The 17901-nt window shown below is 46.7% G+C and overlaps 2 pseudogenes; both read left to right on the top strand.

Moving 5' to 3' along the window:
* The first annotated feature begins 1062 nt into the window (after positions 1–1062).
* LOC101525218 (carbohydrate sulfotransferase 10-like) lies at positions 1063–2563 on the top strand (annotated as a pseudogene).
* Positions 2564–3557: 994 nt separating this feature from the next.
* On the top strand, positions 3558–3921 carry LOC118758881 (V-type proton ATPase subunit G 1-like; annotated as a pseudogene).
* Positions 3922–17901: the final 13980 nt, after the last annotated feature.

Here is a 17901-nt window from a genome sequence, read left to right as displayed (position 1 = left end):
GCTCCGGGGAACATATGTAGCCGTTCAGTGACTGTTAGGTTTCCACATGCTCCTTGGTGCTCCGAATTGTTGAGACCCTATTCCAAGTGCCCAGCTGTCTCATAACGGTCCAACAAATGTGGAAGGAGAGAGGGATCTTACTAGTTTAGGACCTATAAAATCAAGTCCCCCCACCAACATATGTCCAACTCCAGCTCCAAATCAATCGGTAGCAAAGATCACCCACATCCTAACGTTGCAACACCTTCCATGGGGGCTTTGGCACCAGTGGCACAGCAAGCTAAGACTCCACCTGTCCCACCAGCATTCCATATGGATGCCAGTTCAAATCCCAGCTGCTCCACTTCCACTTCCAGTTGCCTGCCAAATGGCCTGGGAAAGCACCAGAGGCTGGCCCAATCCTTGGGTTCATGCAGCCATGCGGGAGACTGAGAAGCTAAGCTCTTCGCAGCCATCTGCGGAATGAACCAGCACATGGAAGATCTCGGTCTCGCCTTCTTTCCCCACAACTCTACCTTTCCAATAAAAACAAAAGATGACCCGCCATGGCTTGTACACACCAGAATAGTCAAATGTCACAGGCAACTGACCTTCCTAGGGTCAGTGATACAGTCATTTGGGGCCTGTCGTGTGCAAAAGAAACAACAGTGCATTTGCCGAAACCCCAGATTGGGTGAAAATTCAGTGTTAGGTGCTGAGGAGAACAACCCAGAACACTGGGCCAGGTGCACTTCAACATGCCCTGGGCTGAGCAAGGCGCCATCAAGACGACTCAGGTCCTCCTTCCGGTGCTGGGCCACTGCCACTCTCCGGGGCGGAGGCGCAGGGGCCGGTGGGCGGCTCAGAGGCCCCGGGCCAGGCGGGCCTCCCACGCTCGGGGGGCCGCTGGGAGCCCAGCGCTTTGCCCGCAGGCCCCGCAAGGCCAATGTGGGAGGAGTCCTAGCGCGGAGGCCAAAAGTGGAACCAACAAACTGCAGAGTAACACAGCAAGGCAATGTGACCCCAGACCTCAGAAGGTACAAAAAGGAGAACTCGCCTGGAAGATCCGTGATGTTGGACAACATGCACCAGCAGTGGCTTCTATTGGCTGCTTGCTTTTGGGTGATCTTCATCATGGTGGCCGGCAAGTTCATAACCTTGGCCCTTAAAGACCCGATGGGTACAGTGCCAAGTTCCTGTTCCTGACCACGGTGCTGGAAGTGGGGAAGCTGCCAGAAGAGAAGCACTTGACTGCGGAATTAAAGCGAACGGGGAGCATGCTTGCGGCTGGCCGGCACGCTCAGCCCCTGGTCCTCCTACAGTGCCTGGAGCTCATCAGAAACACGTGCAGGGAGGAGGCGCTGAGGAACCTCTCGCACAGGGCCCTCTCCAGGTTCGTCCTGGACCGCATGTTTGTCTGCGACAAGCACAAGATCCTCTTCTGCCAGACCCCCAAGGTGGGCAACATCCAGTGGAAGAAAGTGTTGATTGTTCTCAACGGAGCCTTGGCTTCCATTGACCAGATCCCTGAGAAGATGGTCCACACCGTGAGAACGGCCTCCCACCCTCTCCTCTTTCAGCGATGCGGAAATCCAGACGTGACTTAAAACATACTCCAAGTTTTGTATTGTCAGAGACCCCTTTGAAAGACTCATATCTGCCTTTAAGGATAAATTTGTCCACACTCCACGATTTGAACCTTGGTACAGGCACGAGATTGCCCCTGGCATCACCAGAAAGTACCAGAAGAACCGGACAGAGACCCCGGGTATCCAATCCGAAGATTTCGTAGGCTACCTGGGCGATCCGAACCACAGGTGGCTGGACCTCCAGTTCTGGGACCGCATCATTCACTGATCCATACATCCTGAAAGAGGCTGGCATCGACCACCTGGTGTCCGACCCCACCATCCCCCCGGGCATCACCACCTATAACAAGACCAAGTTGGAGCACTACTTCCTGGGCATCAGCGAGCACATCCGACACTTGTATGCGCATTTTGAAGGGGACTTCAAGCTCTTTGGGTATCAGAAACCAGAGTTTTTGCTCAACTAGTGTGTGAGACTTGGGGGCTCAGACAGCTTCTTGAGGCCAGGGGCTGCTAGCAGGCTGGGTATCCAAGTACAGAAATCCCTCTTCCCACACTATAGTCAGGCCTGGTCCCGTGAGCGCCCTGGCAGACAACGGACACTCGGCCCTTGCCCTTGCCACTTGGTTTGGACATGAGGTGTGCTGAGGACCCACACCACCCCTGCCAGTGTCATCAGGATGCTACCAGACCCCGCTGTCCTTGGAAGGGCGGGAAAACCAAATGCTTACACTCTGAGAGACTCAGAGGGAGAGAACATGGCCCGATGGCAGGCAGTGTGTGACCTGGCTCTCCAGGGCCTTGCACGTCATCAGTGGATTGCAGAGGGTGGTGCAGGAGCCAAGGGTCAGCAGGCCCAGCAGAGATGAAGGCAGGCTTCAGTCTGCCTCTGGAAACGGCACCTCTGGCTGGCATCCTGGCAGTGCAGTTGGCTTGAGGCTCTGGGAGACCATCCCTGTGACACTGAGCGACACACAGAGGGCAGTTTCCAGCCAAGCACTGGTTCAGCAGCAGAATGTGACTTCAGAAAGCGAGGGGCAGTGAAGGTGCCTTCCAGCTGGGAAGGGAACGTGTTTGGGACCTGCCAGAGTTGCCATGCCCTGGTGCTCAGGCCGCTGTGCACTTGGGCAGCATTTTGCCCATCCTGTCTGCACACCTTGACTTTCCCCAGTCTGGGGGGAGAGGAGACCTGCACCCATCTCCAGGGGCCTTCCCTGCAACCAGGGATGAGCAGAGACAATTTATGCCCCCATCCAACAACTCAGTGCATTCACCCATCTCATTGTCCGGTCATCTCAGCAAAATGTTCGTTACCAGACCTATTTCTGAAAATGCCACTCTGCGGGACTCAACGACCAAAAGTTGGGTCATCAGGTTCACCAGTAATAAAATCCTGGGCCCAAAAAAGCCTCCAGCATTGTGTCCCCCAGGCACCAACATAGGCCACAGCAGCCAGTGTGTGATGCCAGGAGCCATGGCAGGCTGATGGGCACGGCTGCCCAGAGATGAGCCCTGGTGCTCACATCTGCCCACACCCTGCCCACTTGCCCAGCATTTCTTAAAGGCAGCCTCAGCTGTTCCTCCCTTCCAACAGCTTCCTGACTTCGTCAGTGTGGAAGTGAAAAAAAGTAGGAATTTTTGCCAAACTTACATGTGGTATGGTCCCAGGAGAAGATGCCTGGAAGCCTCAGTGTCCCACCTCCATACCTTCATCCAAGGCCTAATGATGGACTGAAACATTCAGGCTGCCCAGACCACAGGAGGGAGCCAGGCTCAGCCTCCAACCAAGGATGTGAGTTATTTTTCTATAAACTGGTAGCAGTCTCGGGAATACCATTACAGACCTAAGAGCTGACAATCATGACCTCTCCTGGTTGAAAAGTAGCAGAGTGACTGACGTGTGTGAATTTCTGGCCTTGAAGTCAGTCCTAATTAAAATAATGTTTTCTCTCAGAAAAAAAAAAAATGATGACTCAGGTTGCTGCCACTATGGCCAGTTGCTCACAGAGAATCCAACTACTGCTGCAGGCTGAGAAGCGGGCAATAGAGAAGAAGCCAGAAGCCCGCACGGGAAGCAGCCAGAGGCCCTGAAGAGGCAGCCTAGGCGAATAAAGAAGGAGTCGGACAGAATGAATTCAAGTCCAAGGGAGCTTACACACTGGGATCCCACGGCAGCTGCAGCAGCTAAGGGGAGAAGGAGACCCAGGGAAAGAGGACCATCCTAGAGAGACACTTCCAGTAAAGCAGGGAAGAAGTCTTGGAAAACCTTTTGGGCTTTGTCTGTGACATCCAGCCAGAAATCCACGAGAACTACCACACGAGGGGATATAAAGAAGCTGCACTTGTGCCCTGAATGGGCAGCTTGGATGTTCTCACGGGGATAGGAAGCTTAGCCAAGTGCACACTGCTCTCTCGTCAAGGCAGACAATTATTCTGTGTGTTCCACAGAAAAGACCTCCACTTATCAGCTTCATCATGAAGACTTAGAACGTCTCTAAAGAATTCATCCTGTTACTCGCATTTCTTAGAGAAACTATGTGGTATGTTTTCCTACACATTTTATACCCAACAACATATATGTTGATGTTGGTTTTTTTCTCTTTGTAGATCTGGTAAGTAAGAAACACAGTTCTTTGAAGAACGAAGGAATTAAATGATTTCCCCCCTGTGTTTTCTTGAAGCTTAGCAAACTGGGTTGTTGTTACTCGGATAACTTGACGAGAAAGTTTTTCTCTCCAGCAAGTTCCTATAGTAAATCAAAGAGCAAATGTGACTAGATCAGTTTTACTCATTATTTGCCCCAAAATGGCCATGAAACAAAGATTTAATATTTTTGTTACATCTCTTTGATTTTTCATTTAAAAAAAAGTTAATTTTATTTCTTTGAAAGGTGAAGTGATGGAGAAAGAGAGGAACTCCCACGTGGGTTGCAGGGGCCCATGTATTTTGGCTATACCCACTGCTTTTCCAAACCACGTTAACAGGGAGCTGGATGAGGAGAGATGCTGCACTTGAACCAGCGTTCTTACATGGGATGCCAGCACTGCGGGCAGTAGCTTAACCTGTCGACCACAGCACCAGCCCCTCTTCAACTTTCCCTATCTCATAGCCTAGACTTCAGACAGCTCCAGCAATCCACCCGTTTTTCTCTATCCATGGCTCGTGAGGTGCAATGAAAAGCCTCAACTTCGGGGCAGACAAAAGACCTTTGGGTTTGAATTCTGGTTCCGATCATGACTTCAGATTCCTGCTAACGTGCACCCTTGTAGACACCAGGTGATGGCTAAGGTAGTTCGATCCCTGCTATCCAAAAAAGCAGACCTTTGTTGAGTCACCTGCTCCCAGCTCTGAATAGTCCCAGCCCTTGACGTTGTGGGCAGTTGGAGATGAAACCAGTAAATGGGGACTATCATTATCTCTGTCTCGCTCCATCTCAGTTCAGTTTCTCTCTCTCTCTCTCTCTCTCTCTCTCTCTCTCTCTCTCTCTCCATTTCAAATAAATAAATATTTGTTAAACAAATAGACTTTGGGGAACAACGCTGCGGTATACAGAGGAAAGCCGCCAGTTCGGATACCAACATCGCATATGGGCGCCAATTTGAAACCCAGCTGCTCCTTTTCTGATTCAGCTGCCTGCTAATGTACCTGGAACAGCAGAGGATGGCCCAAGTCCTTGGACCCATGCACCCACATGAAAGACCCAGAAGAATCTCCTAGATCCTGACTCTTGCCTCCTGGCTCCAGACTGGCTTGTCTCTGGCCATTGCAGACATTTGGACATTGAAGCAGAGGATGCAAGACCTCTCTCTGTGTAACTCTGCCTTTCAAATAAATAAACAAAACTTTTTTTAGGAAAAAGAGACTTTGGGGGTCAGCATTGTGGTGTGGCAGGTTAGGCCAAAGCCTGCATTACCCACAGCCTGCTTGTGCACTGGTTCATGTCCTGGCTGTTCTGCTAACCCAAGCACTTGGGCCCCTGCTTCTATGTAGGAAACTTGAAAGAACCTCCAAGCTTCTGGCTTCAGCCTGGCCCAGCCCTGACCATTACAAGCATTTGTGGAGTGAACCAGCGACTCCTGGCTGGCCCATCTCTGACCATTGCAGTCATTTGGGAAGTGAAGCAGAAGGTGGAAGATTTTTCTCTTCCTGTCCCTCTTTCTCATTGTGTAGCTCTGTCTTTTAAGCAACTAATCTTTAGAGTAAAAATAGGCTTTGGAGTCAGCCACCATCAATAATCTATTTGATTTGAAGAAAAGCACAACTACACTAAGCCTGAATTTCTCCATCCAAACAGAAGCTAGTAATGGAATTTTCGCAGGCTGACTGTGAAGATGAAGTGAGGTTGTGTGTACAAAGCATAAACGCAGGTCTTCGGTACACAATTAATCAATGTTAAAGGTATTGTATGGTTGTTTTTCCTTCAATAGCAGTTGTTAATACAGACACTAATCCCAAAAAATAACCCTCTCTGTTACGGACAATCCAACCCCCAATATGCTCCACAGACAGTCCAGCTGACACATGCTTTAATTGCCCGGGGCTCCCCCCAGTCCTAATTCCGGTTCTAGAGCGCTCCCTCAGACACTGAGCCAAGAAACAGCAAGGTGATAGTCAAAGTTAACACGATTCTGTGAGTATGGCTGAAGAAAACAGACACAGCATAAATAAAAGGCTTAGGAATGAGCACTGCAAACGTACAGGCACAAACCAAAAGTGAGAAGAAACGGTCTTAAAAATTCCAGAATTTAATTGAAATACATAGATACCTAGGAGAATATTAATTGTCAAAAATGAAACTAAAAGAAATAGAAAACCTGAGTGATCCTATAAATATTTTCAAATGTATTACTACTCTAAAATCTTTCCTAAGCTGACTGACAAGCACATGAATCTTATTACACCATTCCCTTCATTTTTCACTATGGAAATTTCAAGTATAACAAAAGGAAAAAATATGAATAACTTCCAACAAAGAAATGTTTTGTAGGTACATTTTAGCAAATACTCAAAGAGAGAAACCCAACCCCTCATAAAATTGTTCTGACTTGCAACTCATGAGCCCAACTCATTTTTTAAAGATTGATTTAACGCAACTCACTTTTCTTACATTTTTATTGAAAATATAGATTTTAAGAGAGAGAAGGAGAGACAGAGAGAAGGTCTTCCATCCGCAGGTTCACTCCCCAAGTGACTGCAATGGCCAGAGCTAAGCTGATCTAAAGCCAACAGCCAAGAGCTTCTTCTGAATCTCCCACATGGGTTCAGGGTCCTAAGGACTTGAGCTATCCTCCACTGCCCTCCCAGGCCATAAGCAAAGAGCTAGATCAGAAACAGAGTGGTCGGAACACAAGCCAGCACCCACATGGGATGCGGATGCCACAAGATGGAGTCTTGTGGCAAGTTTGCTGTGCCACTGCACCGAGCCAGCAACTCACTTTTTATGCTAACATAATCTTGATGCCAAAAACAAAGTTGAGGTGAGCAAGAAGATGTCATGCCTAGAAGTTGTAGTGGGGTGAGGTATGTCCATGCCCACCCACACACTTGCTGTCCTCCCAGAAAACCGTTGGAGTACCAGCTGGACCTGGGGAAAACGGCATCAACTCTAGAGTAGCCAACAGAGGACAGCAATGGAGGACATGGTGACTGTCCTCAAGAAGGAGTCTACTACATTGAAAATAAGGTTGGCCAGCAAGGTCAGACCCATCAGGTCCTCCAGAAGAGAGGAGAGCTGTGGCTCCCAAGGTGTCTTAGATGCTGGCTGTTAGTCCAACTAATCCCCTTTGATAGCGTGCACTTGGTTTGGAAAAGAGATAAAATATTCAATACAAAGGATGAAGACTGTGTGTGCCCTGGAGCCAGTACCCAGCAGCTCTCACACAGGGGCTCCCTCCTGAGACAGCAGGAGACTTGGACAGCAGGGTGCAGCGGGTGCTACCCCCTTGCCCACACTCCCATGGAACCATTACCCCTAACAATTCTCACCAGCACCAGGAGATGCTGTGGCAGAGAAGACGACAAACTGCAAAGCCAACCCGACTAGCCGCTCCAAGGTTAAGAGCAATGGAGAATGACAATGATTGGCCTTGCTGTGCTACAGGACAACTCCTGAAACCAACCACCATGGTGGAAAGGGCATGAGAACTCCTGGGACCAACCACCATGGTGGAAAGGATGTGAGGCTATGACTGGACACACCTGGGTCGTGGGCCTATTAGGCTAGACAGCCCCTCCCCTGCCCCAGGATCACATGTAATAGGATAGCAATCACAAGCCCCCAAAAGTGATGTTCCTGTGGGAAGAACAAGTATAAAACAGACTGCTAACCTGGGAAGGTTCAGATTAAAGGGTTTCGAAAAGCTGGAGTTGTAAGAGAAGTGTATCTGGAAGAAAAGACACAAAGAAACTAAGACCGTTGTGGCGTGGGCAAAAGTGGAGAAGGTTAAGGAACTGAGGTAACCAAAAACTGACGTGCCAAAAATTAAGATCAGAAGGAATCACAGAAGACCAACCAGGACCGGAATGTAGCGGAGTCTTTGCTCTGCAACCTGACTTCTTGAATCCTCCTGCGTAATAGCTCACTGCTCTGAGAGCTGCGAAATCCAAGCTTCATGGGTTCAAATAATCCTCCCAAAATCACTCAGCTGCTTGCATGGCAGAACCGGAAATGCAACCTAGTTTTGACCTTAAAGTCTCTTCCATCCCCTTTCCCGTGGCTGACCCCTGACCTCCACCTCCCCGCAGTCCCCTCCCTCCGCTGTGCTGTCCCCTCATCCTGCAGAGATTCTTCTTTTAAAGATTTATTTATTTTTACTGGAAAGTCAGATTTACAGACAGAAGAACAGACAGAAAAATTTTGCATCTGCTGGTTTGCTGCCCAAGTAGTTGCAATGGCCAGAGCCAAGCTCAATCTGAAGCCAGGAACCAGGAGTTTCCTCCAGGTCTCCCACACGGGTGCAGGGTAACAAGGCTTTGGGCCGTCCTCCACTGCTTTTCCAGGCCACAAACAGGGAGTTGGATGGGAAGTGATGCAGCTGGGACACAAACTGTGCCCGAATGGGATCCTGACACGTAAAGGTGAGGATGTTAGCCACTAGGTTGCCGCGCTAGGCCCATCCTGCAGAAATTTTAAGTCAGTCGCAAAACTTTGGACACTCTTGGGTACATTCTTGAAAATCCAGTAGTTGCCATACATGGTCAGTGTATACAAATTCCATAGCTTCTTTGAATCTAATTGCAAAGGAGGGAAGAGTTGATGTTTTCTTCTGTTGCTTTTTGGGTTTTGTTGCTGTTGTTGTTTCGTTTTGAAACTGACTTCTTTTGCAGGCTTTGTCCCAAGCAGAGAATATTCTAGAACAGCTGGGCAACTGGCAAGGGGAAGTGGAGAGGAGAGGTGCCTCTTACCCCCCTAAGTGGCAAAGTACCAGAACTTAAGCTGAGGCTTAAAACAATTATTAATATTTGAGCTGAGGTTATGAAAGAGCAAGGCAAGAAAATAAGAGGAAAGAATGCGCACTGAGTCAATGTTATTGATTTACACTCTGAAAGAAACTCCAGAACTATTATTTAGATGTCAAAATAACTCCAAGGAGAGGACAAGACTGTTTTGATGATTCGAAACCAAATACCTGGTCTCCTTGGGAGGAAGCTTTCAGACACTGTGCCTCCAACACGCCCCTCTGCCGTGCTCCACACGGCTCGAGTTTCCTCTTCAAAGACTAGCCCACGTGAGCGTGTACGCAGTTTCAAAAAGAACAAGTCACTGTTCTCCTTTGAGTTCCTGCCTCTTAAAAGCATGTTTTGACTAAGATGAATTTATAGCCCAAGGAGATCTAGGGGAAAGGAGAAAGGCTGGAGACCCCAAGTACAGAGAGCCAAGAATTCCAGTTGTCTCGTAGATATCAAGTAACGGTGTCTTGGGGCCAGGAACAGATGTGCAGAGCTCACAGGTAAAGGGACCAGTCATGGGACCTGCAGAATTCCAGCAGACTCCGCTAGAGTGGGCCCTGCAAGGAATGGCCTTAATGTGAGCTCAAGGCAGGGCCATGGTAAGCCATTCAATCACGGTTGAGGCAGAGTGGGAAGACTGGGGACCTAGGAGGTGAGGGACCTCCCAGAAAATATGGCTGTGAGGTTAAGGAAGCAGTGTTCAGGAAACAGAGCAGCAGGATGACCGAGACATTCTCACTGGGAACACTGGCGCCACACTGAACAATACTGTATGTACTGCACCAGATTTTCCACATGGTTATTTGGGGGGTGGTTAAGCATTTTTAAGTTAGAAACTTCTTTGTCATTCTTTTTTGTAGTACTTCTTAGTAACTCAACGTAACTATGAGAGTATTTTAAAAAGTGCAGTGACTCAACAGGTTAACCTTCTGCCTACAGTGCCAGAATCCCATATAGGTGCCAGTTCTCATTCCAACTGCTCCGCTCTCAATCCAACTCCCTGCTTATGATCTGGTAAAGCAGTGGAGGATGGCCCAGGTACTTGGATCCCTGAATTCACAAGGAAGATCTAGAAGAATCTTCTGGCTCCTGGCTTCAGACGGATCCATCTCTGGCCATTGTGGCCATCTGAGGAGCTGGACTAGAAGTGGAGCAGCCAGGACGTGAGCCAGTATCCATTTGGGATACTGAGGTCACAAGCGAAAGATCAGTGTGCTAAGCCACCACCCCTTGGACCCGAATGATCACATACAACAAAATACATACCTTTAAAGCATCTCTAGTTTCCCTTGGGAGAAAAATCTGGAAACAACAGCTAATAAATAAGAGACAAGAGCTTTTTGCTCAGTGTCCTTATGATCTGAGGAGTAACTGCTGCTGAATGCAATAACGATTGCTTTCTCGGCGAACAGTGAAACATGATCCAGAAGGCACTTAAGTCACACAAATCTCTGGAAACCATCAGGCCTGACTGGGTGTTTCTGGCTTCCACACTAAACTGCTCTTGGTCCACGGTTCTCTCTGCTTCCCTGTATCAAGACGCTTGGCTACTATAGCGGTCAACAACTAATTGTATATTGTAAAATACCTGAAAGAGAGGATTTGGGATGTTTCCAACACACACACACACACACACACACACACACGATAAATATTTGAGGTAGGACCTATTCCAACTGCGCTAATCTCACCAACACATAGTGCATGCATGTATAAAAATGTCATACTTCATGACTATGTACAATTACTATGCATCCATTAAACTACAAATATATTAAAATAAAGGTGAACAGTCCCACGAGGACTGACAGGTATCTATCCTGCACGTGTGCTAATGTAACCAAGAGGCCATCTGTAACAGAGGACCATTTGTGGGAGAAGAAGGATTCTAAAAACAGTTCCAAATTTTATTGAACTACATTCCTGCATCCACTTCAGACAAATTAAATGTTTCCTTACAGATGGTTAGAAACATCACAGAACGCAGGCTGTTCTGGAAGTTTACAACATTCCTGTGAGCTACTCCAAACCAGTCACCACCAAGGCAAAAAGGTGCCAACAACTGCAGCCTAACAAATACCATTAGCTCAGATGTCCCTTTATCTTTTCCTTCTTTATATCTTCTCCTTAACTTCTGAGTTGGGTCTCTGACCTTTCATCCCTTTCTTTATATGACAACACTTCATGCAATTAGACCAACTCTGGCCCCAACCCCACCCCAAGAAGTCATCTCTTTAAACTTCTTTAATGCTGGAGATCTATGATAACAAGGATCTACAAATAATTCCTGGCCAAGTGGGATAACAGGGGAGAGAAAAGATAAAGTTGTGAGGAGAGCCCCTGCGGAACAGCCCGTAGTATAGATGTCTTTGCACAGATATCTGCAGATTGAGGATGACACAAATGGGTTACTGAAAGAATATCAGAACTGGGGACACTGACAAGAGCTATGCTATCAATATCCAATTTCTGATCTCAGTTCCCAATGATTGACTTACCATTTCCTGTTATTAGGAAATGGCATTTCACTTCATATATATTCACATATATATACACATACATGTACACTCATATATGTATATGTATGTATATGTATTGTCAGCACCGTTTGTCAAAGAGATTATGCTTACTCCGCTAAAGGGTCCAAGCCCTTCAGCTGAAAATCAGCTGTCTGTGTATGCGGATTAATTTCTGGGTTATCGCTTCCTTTTTTTCCAGTTTTTACATCTGTACCATGCCTTTTAAATTATTATAGCTTTGAACGAGACAGCTGAATAGTAATCTATAGCCATTTTAAGGTGTTTAGAACCCGGTTGTATATAAACTAAAATTGAAATGTCAATGAAGAAGTCACAGGATGTGATTAATAACTTGCATTTTTTTAAACATATTGGTTACTCAATACTACGTCCACTAATTCCATAACGTTATAAATTGTTGCTGATGTTATATTGGGGCTTTTAATTGATTGGGATGATACTCTGCCGGCTCTACCTTCAGACCAGAGATGGTCTCCCCAAGAAGCCGTTGAACTTATCTGGACAATAAGATGCTGGACTTTATGCTTGGTATATGCTTTCAATGAAAGAATCTGAACTGAACTTGAACTGTGGCAATGCAACAAGGTGGAGGAATCCACCATGGGGGGAGGGTTTGGGGAGGGGTGGGGGGGAATCCCAGTACCTATAAAACTGTGTCACATAATGCAATGTAATTAATTTTAAAAAATTGAAATTAAAAAAAAGAAAGAAAACTATGCGAAAAAAATTATTATAGCTTTGCAGTATGTTTGAAATCACATATTGTAAAACCCCCAGCTTGATTTTTCTGCTGCAAGATTATTTTGACTTCTTCTGGGTCTGCTATGATTCCATATGAATTTTAAGATTGTTTTTTCTAAATTTGTAAAAAATGACATTGATATTTTTATGGAATTGAATTTTTCTTTTTAGTGTTGTTTACATCATTCGTTGAGAGGGATGCACACCCACATGGGCCTCTGATCAGAGTGGGAAGGCTCAGCTATGGAGGAAGGTGGGGGGACAGATGTTTCAGGTGTTTTTTCCTCTCGTGTCTGCAGAGATGGAGGCGGAAGGGGCTGCTACTTGCTGTCAAGCTACATCAGCACGTGGCGATGAGGAATGGTCATTTGATGACACCTCAGAGACCCTGAGGTGGGGAGTGTTCTGAGCGTGCTAGCACTCCCCAGCAGATACTGCAGCCTAACCTGACTGGCCCTCACCCATTCCAGCTCTCACCAGTGGGCACACCCCCAGACCTAGCTCTCGTGTGACCTGATGGGTGCCACGGCCTAGCCCAGTCTGCTCCATGCTGGATCTTGCAATCTCCAGCAGGTGCTAGAGCCTAGTCCAGTCTGGCCCACCCCCAAACCCAGCCCACAGGCAAACTAACAGGTGCTACAGCTTTGTCCAGTCTGACTGCTCACAGGCCCAGCCCTCCCATTAGCCAGTGGGAACTGTAGCCCAGCAGGAGAGTCTCCAGCATTCCCCTAACGCACGTGCTGGCAGGTGCTTCAACACAGCCTGGAATGGCCCACTCACAATCTCAGCTCTTACTGGCAGGTATTGCAACCTAGCCTTACCAAGCTCACCCTACACCCTGTCTTAGCTCTCGTGCTTGCCAGTAGGTGCTAAGGCCTGGCCCAGCCTGGACTGTCCCCAGATCTAGCCCACACAAACGCAGACTTGCTCCCAACCTTGGCTCTTGTGCTCCCCTTGTAGGGGAGTTCCCCAAGTTCCCCCACAAGGCCTGCTCCCAGTACCAATTTCACATGCCAGAGAGGGAAGCAGCCCTGCTTGGCTTAATCTTCCCTCAGCCCTGGCCCTTGCATGTGCCCGCAGCTGCTGCAGCCTAACCCAGCCCCAGCTCCCAACAACATCAGGTTGATTCCTATCAGGTGAGTTCCGTGGTGCAGCCTGGTTCAGCCAGTCACCACCCCCAGCTCTCCACATAATGCTGCAGCCCCACATAAGTAAGCCCTCAAGTCCCCTGTAGAATCTACCCCCAGATCCTGGTTCTCTCACATTTTGGTGGGTGCTACAGTCCAACCTGACATGGCTTACCCCAGCTCCGATGCTCACAGGTGGGGACTGCAACCTAACCCAGGCCCCAGTTCTAGCTTTTGCATGCACCAATGGGCAATGGGTGGTATTTAGTCTAGTTTCCCATGAGGATGAATACCATGGCCTGACCCAGAGGGGGAAACTTAGACATGCCCTTCAGGTGCCCACGTCTAAACCGCTGTATCAGCTCCCTCACTTAGCTGTGAGTGCAGTGACCTGGTCCATGGAAGACCCTGGATTTCATTCCTTCCCTCTCAAACATGCCCTCAGCTACTCCCACTCCAATGTATCCCCAGACACCCTTCCTGGGCTATCTGCAGCACCCTCTACCTGAGGCCCGAGATGGTGCGATCAGGCCCAGAATTCCCCACTTGTCTTTACATTTAAAGGGGGTGGGGAGACCCTAGCACAGTAGCCTAGTGGCTAAAGTACTTACCTTGCATGTATCTGGATCCCATATAGGCACCTCTTCATATCCCAGCTGTTCCATTTCCCTTCCAGCTCTCTGCCTGTGGCCTGGGAAAGCAGTCAAGGGCAGCCCAAAGCCTTAGGATTCTGCACCCACGTGGGAGACCTGAAAGAAGCTCCTGGCTCCTGGCTTCAGATATGCTCAGCTCCAGCTGTTATGGCTATTAGGAGAGTAAACCAGCAGATGGAAGATCTTTCTCTCTGTCCTTCTCTCTGCAAATCTTATATTCCAATAAAATAAATTACTTTTAAAAAAAGGAAAAGGGGAAAATAAATAATCACTGTTTCAGCCAGCAAGGCGAGTAACGTGGCACAGCGAAGGATCTGGGGATGAGGCACCGACACGGAGACCTGGGCTGGTGGAAATGTCTCCCCGCCTCTCTCGAGGCCTGCTTTTATTGCCTCCACTCTTGACCTTCCGCCTAGTTCTTGTTTACGCTTTTGCCCACACCCTCATTAGCAGAATATTGGATACAGCTGAGTCCAATAGACCAGGTGCTTTCAGCCCCAAGCCCATTCCCTGCAGTGCTCAGCTTAACCAGTGCTAACCAACTCCTTAGCCCACAACAAATAACTATGCTGCCGTACTGGTGTAGTTAATGCGAATTTGACATTTACCAGGCCCAGAATGCCTGCCAGCTACTGGCTGCTTTTCTCACTGCACTGTTAACACTTCTCTAGGCACAGAGCAACCTAGGCAGTTGCCCACAGCTAGGGTTACTTGTTAAATTTCTTATTCAATGAAATATTAAGCCTTTTACTATAACATAAATTTAAAATGATATCTCAAAAAACTAAAACTAAGGAAAATGAAAGCATGTAGGAGGAAGAAAAGGTGTGGGGGGAGAGTGGAGAAAAGGAATGGCATGATGTTCTTAATTGTATGTATGAGCCATATTAAAGCAGATAAAAAATAATTAAAATTACTTTTTATTTAAAATTTTTAAAGATGTATTTATTTTTTTGCATTTTATTATTATCATTTTATGATACAGTTCCATATTCCCTTATCCTCTCCCCAATTCCTTCACCCCGCTGAGTTCCCCTATATCATTACTATAGTATAGTTCTTCATACACAGTCATATGTCCCTCATTGTGGGCATGGACAATGGCAGAGAGTCCAGCATCCTATTGTCAAGATAGAGTAAAGAGTTTCATTGCAAGTTCCTCTTTGTCTGGAAGCAGAAATGCATACCACACTGCATCTTCACATCTGGATGTTAGTCTCCATTTCACAGCTACTGTACATCCCCTTAAGTGAAAAGTCATAATACAAAATTAACAATAGAAAGAAAAATAGAAGTTTGTAATGCCATGAAGTTAAATGACATGTTACTAGATATGACAGTCTCCATTACACAGCTATTACACATCCCATTAAATGAAGAGCCCCAAAACAAAATCAACATCGGGGATAAAAAAGAAGTTAAATAACATGCTACTAAATGACTAACGTATAGCTAAAGAAATGAAAATCAAGAACCTTCTTGAAGAAAATGATGCCACTGCATGATGTACAAGTCATTGAATGACTTAATCAGAAGAAAGTGTTTTGAAGAGATAAAACCAATGGAAAACAACAAAACCCATGCGATATAGTTTCCGCTGATCTTTGTTGGTGAAGTGTGTCTCCTCCAGACAATAAACAGATGGGTTTAGTTTTTAATCCAGTCTACTAATCTATGATGTTTAATTGAGTTTCCTGGGATGTTCTTCACATTTGCTTTTGCTTTTGGTAGGTGCTAAACTTCTCCGTCAAGAGAACATCTTGAAGTATCATTTCTAGGGCAGGTGTGAAAGAGGCAAATTCTTTTAACTTTTCTTTACTGTGGAAGAATTGTATTTCATTTTCAAAGACAAAAGAAAGCTTTGCTAGATATGTTATCCTAGGCCGACAATTTTTTTCTTTTAGAATCTGGAATATGTCCCTCCATTCTCTTCTTGCCTGTAGAGTTTCCTGTGAGAGGTCTCCTGTGAGTTTAATTGGCATTCCTTTATATGTCAATTGATTTTTTTTTTTCATGTGAACATTTAAGGATTTTTTTCCTTATGTTCAATTGAAGAGAGCTTGATGATCATGTGTCTTGGTGAAGATCGCTTTTGCTCAAGCCTGTTGGGAGTTCTGTGCCCCTCCTGGATCTTGTTTCCCAATTCTTTCTCTAGATTAGGGAAATTTTCCTTTATTATTTCATTAAATACATTTGCAAACTCAGCTTCTCTTTCTGTACCTTCTGGGACTCCCATAACTCTTATATTTGGCAACTTAATAGTGTCTTTCAATTCTTGAAGACTTTTTTTGGCCTGATCCAACTCTGCTTCCAATTTTTTGTTTGCTTCCCCCTGATGACAGGAAATATCTTCCAATTCTGAGATTCTTTCTTCTGCTTGCTTCATTCTATTTGGAGACTCTTCACTGTACTTTTAATTTGCTCTACTGTGTTCTTAATTTCTGATATATCAGCCTTGATATGCTTTATTGCTTCCTTAAATTCTTTGAACTCTGGCATGAGCTTCTCATTGTTGATCAGAAGCTTTAAAATGAGTCTTATGGATTCTGTGTCCCCCATTTTATTGATGTCTTCCTCAGTGAACTCTGAGGTTGGCATAGGGTTTTGCTCCTTTGCAGAGGAGTTTTCTGTAATATTCATTGTGCCTCTGTCTCTTCTTTTGCTCTTGATCATTGTACTTCTGGCTAGCAGAGTTTTCTCCTTGGGGCAGGTTTCTAAGCTGTGTCACCCACAGGTCTACAATGCGATTCTACTTATTGCAATTGGTACACAACTTTTTGATTGCAGCCACTTGTGCCACAACCTCCAGCAAGTTCCAGGTCTGGGTTCTTATGTCAGATTTCCACCGTGGTCTCCACAGCCCCGTCTCCTGGCTCACCACTCTCCACCTCCTGTGATACTGTGGTGAGGCTACACCGTTGTCTCTGCAACCTTTCTCCCACTTCTGGTTGGAGCAGGTCCCAGGATTAGAGAGACACCAGGTGTCCTTTATAATTAGGTTGCTGGTAGTGCTGATCTTGTCAGAACCTGTTGGACGTTAGGTCTGGGTGCCACATGGACCTACTTTGAATCATATGATGCCACAGTCGGTATTATTTTCCTGTGGGACCAATGCAATTCATGGAACTCAGGGAGTTCTTGCGAGCTCAGCACATGTGCAGTTCACTGTTGTCCCCTGCAGTCCTAAAGTTATTGCTACAGTGTGCAAAATGGTGCCTGACATACCACTACTAGAGTTCTTGATCTGCTGGCCATCAGATCCGAGGGCTACCCAGACCTGTCTTGGGTGGAACCTGTACAATGCCACATTATTGCAGTTCACTGAGTCAGAAATGAGTTCAGTGCCAGCTCAGCATATGCTCAGTCCTTTCCCTTGCCTTTGCCTCCTTACACAAAATGGTGCCCAATTCAGCTCAAGGGGGCTGACTGGGCTATGAAATCCACCCTGTTCTCGCACTGTGCATCTGGGATCTGCTGCTCTGTCTCTGCTCCTGGTCAAATCAAACGGACCAGCAGGACAGACAGTTCTTTGTCTGGGTTCACCTCCTAAGCTCGCAGTGAAAGTCCCTTCCCAGCTGGTTGCTGGTGGAGTTCTGGCTGCTGGTGGAGTTCAGATTACTGTTAGCTGAATGCTGCTGGAGTATCAGTCACTGCAACACCACACCGCTGTGTCTGCTGCTTTGCTGTGTCTGTCAGTCTCCAGGTAACCCTCTGCTGTTGTTCTGTTCTTTCCTATTTCCTGAAATATGTCCTCTCTGCTTCATCCTGATCAAATGTTTTTCCATCCGTTTAAACGTGTCCTTACCCTGTTCCGCCATCTTGA

Source organism: Ochotona princeps, chromosome 3, assembly GCF_030435755.1.
Source record: "Ochotona princeps isolate mOchPri1 chromosome 3, mOchPri1.hap1, whole genome shotgun sequence".
Taxonomy (NCBI): domain Eukaryota; kingdom Metazoa; phylum Chordata; class Mammalia; order Lagomorpha; family Ochotonidae; genus Ochotona; species Ochotona princeps.
Note: the sequence above shows the minus strand (reverse complement) of the source record. Positions and strands in the feature narration are given on the sequence as shown.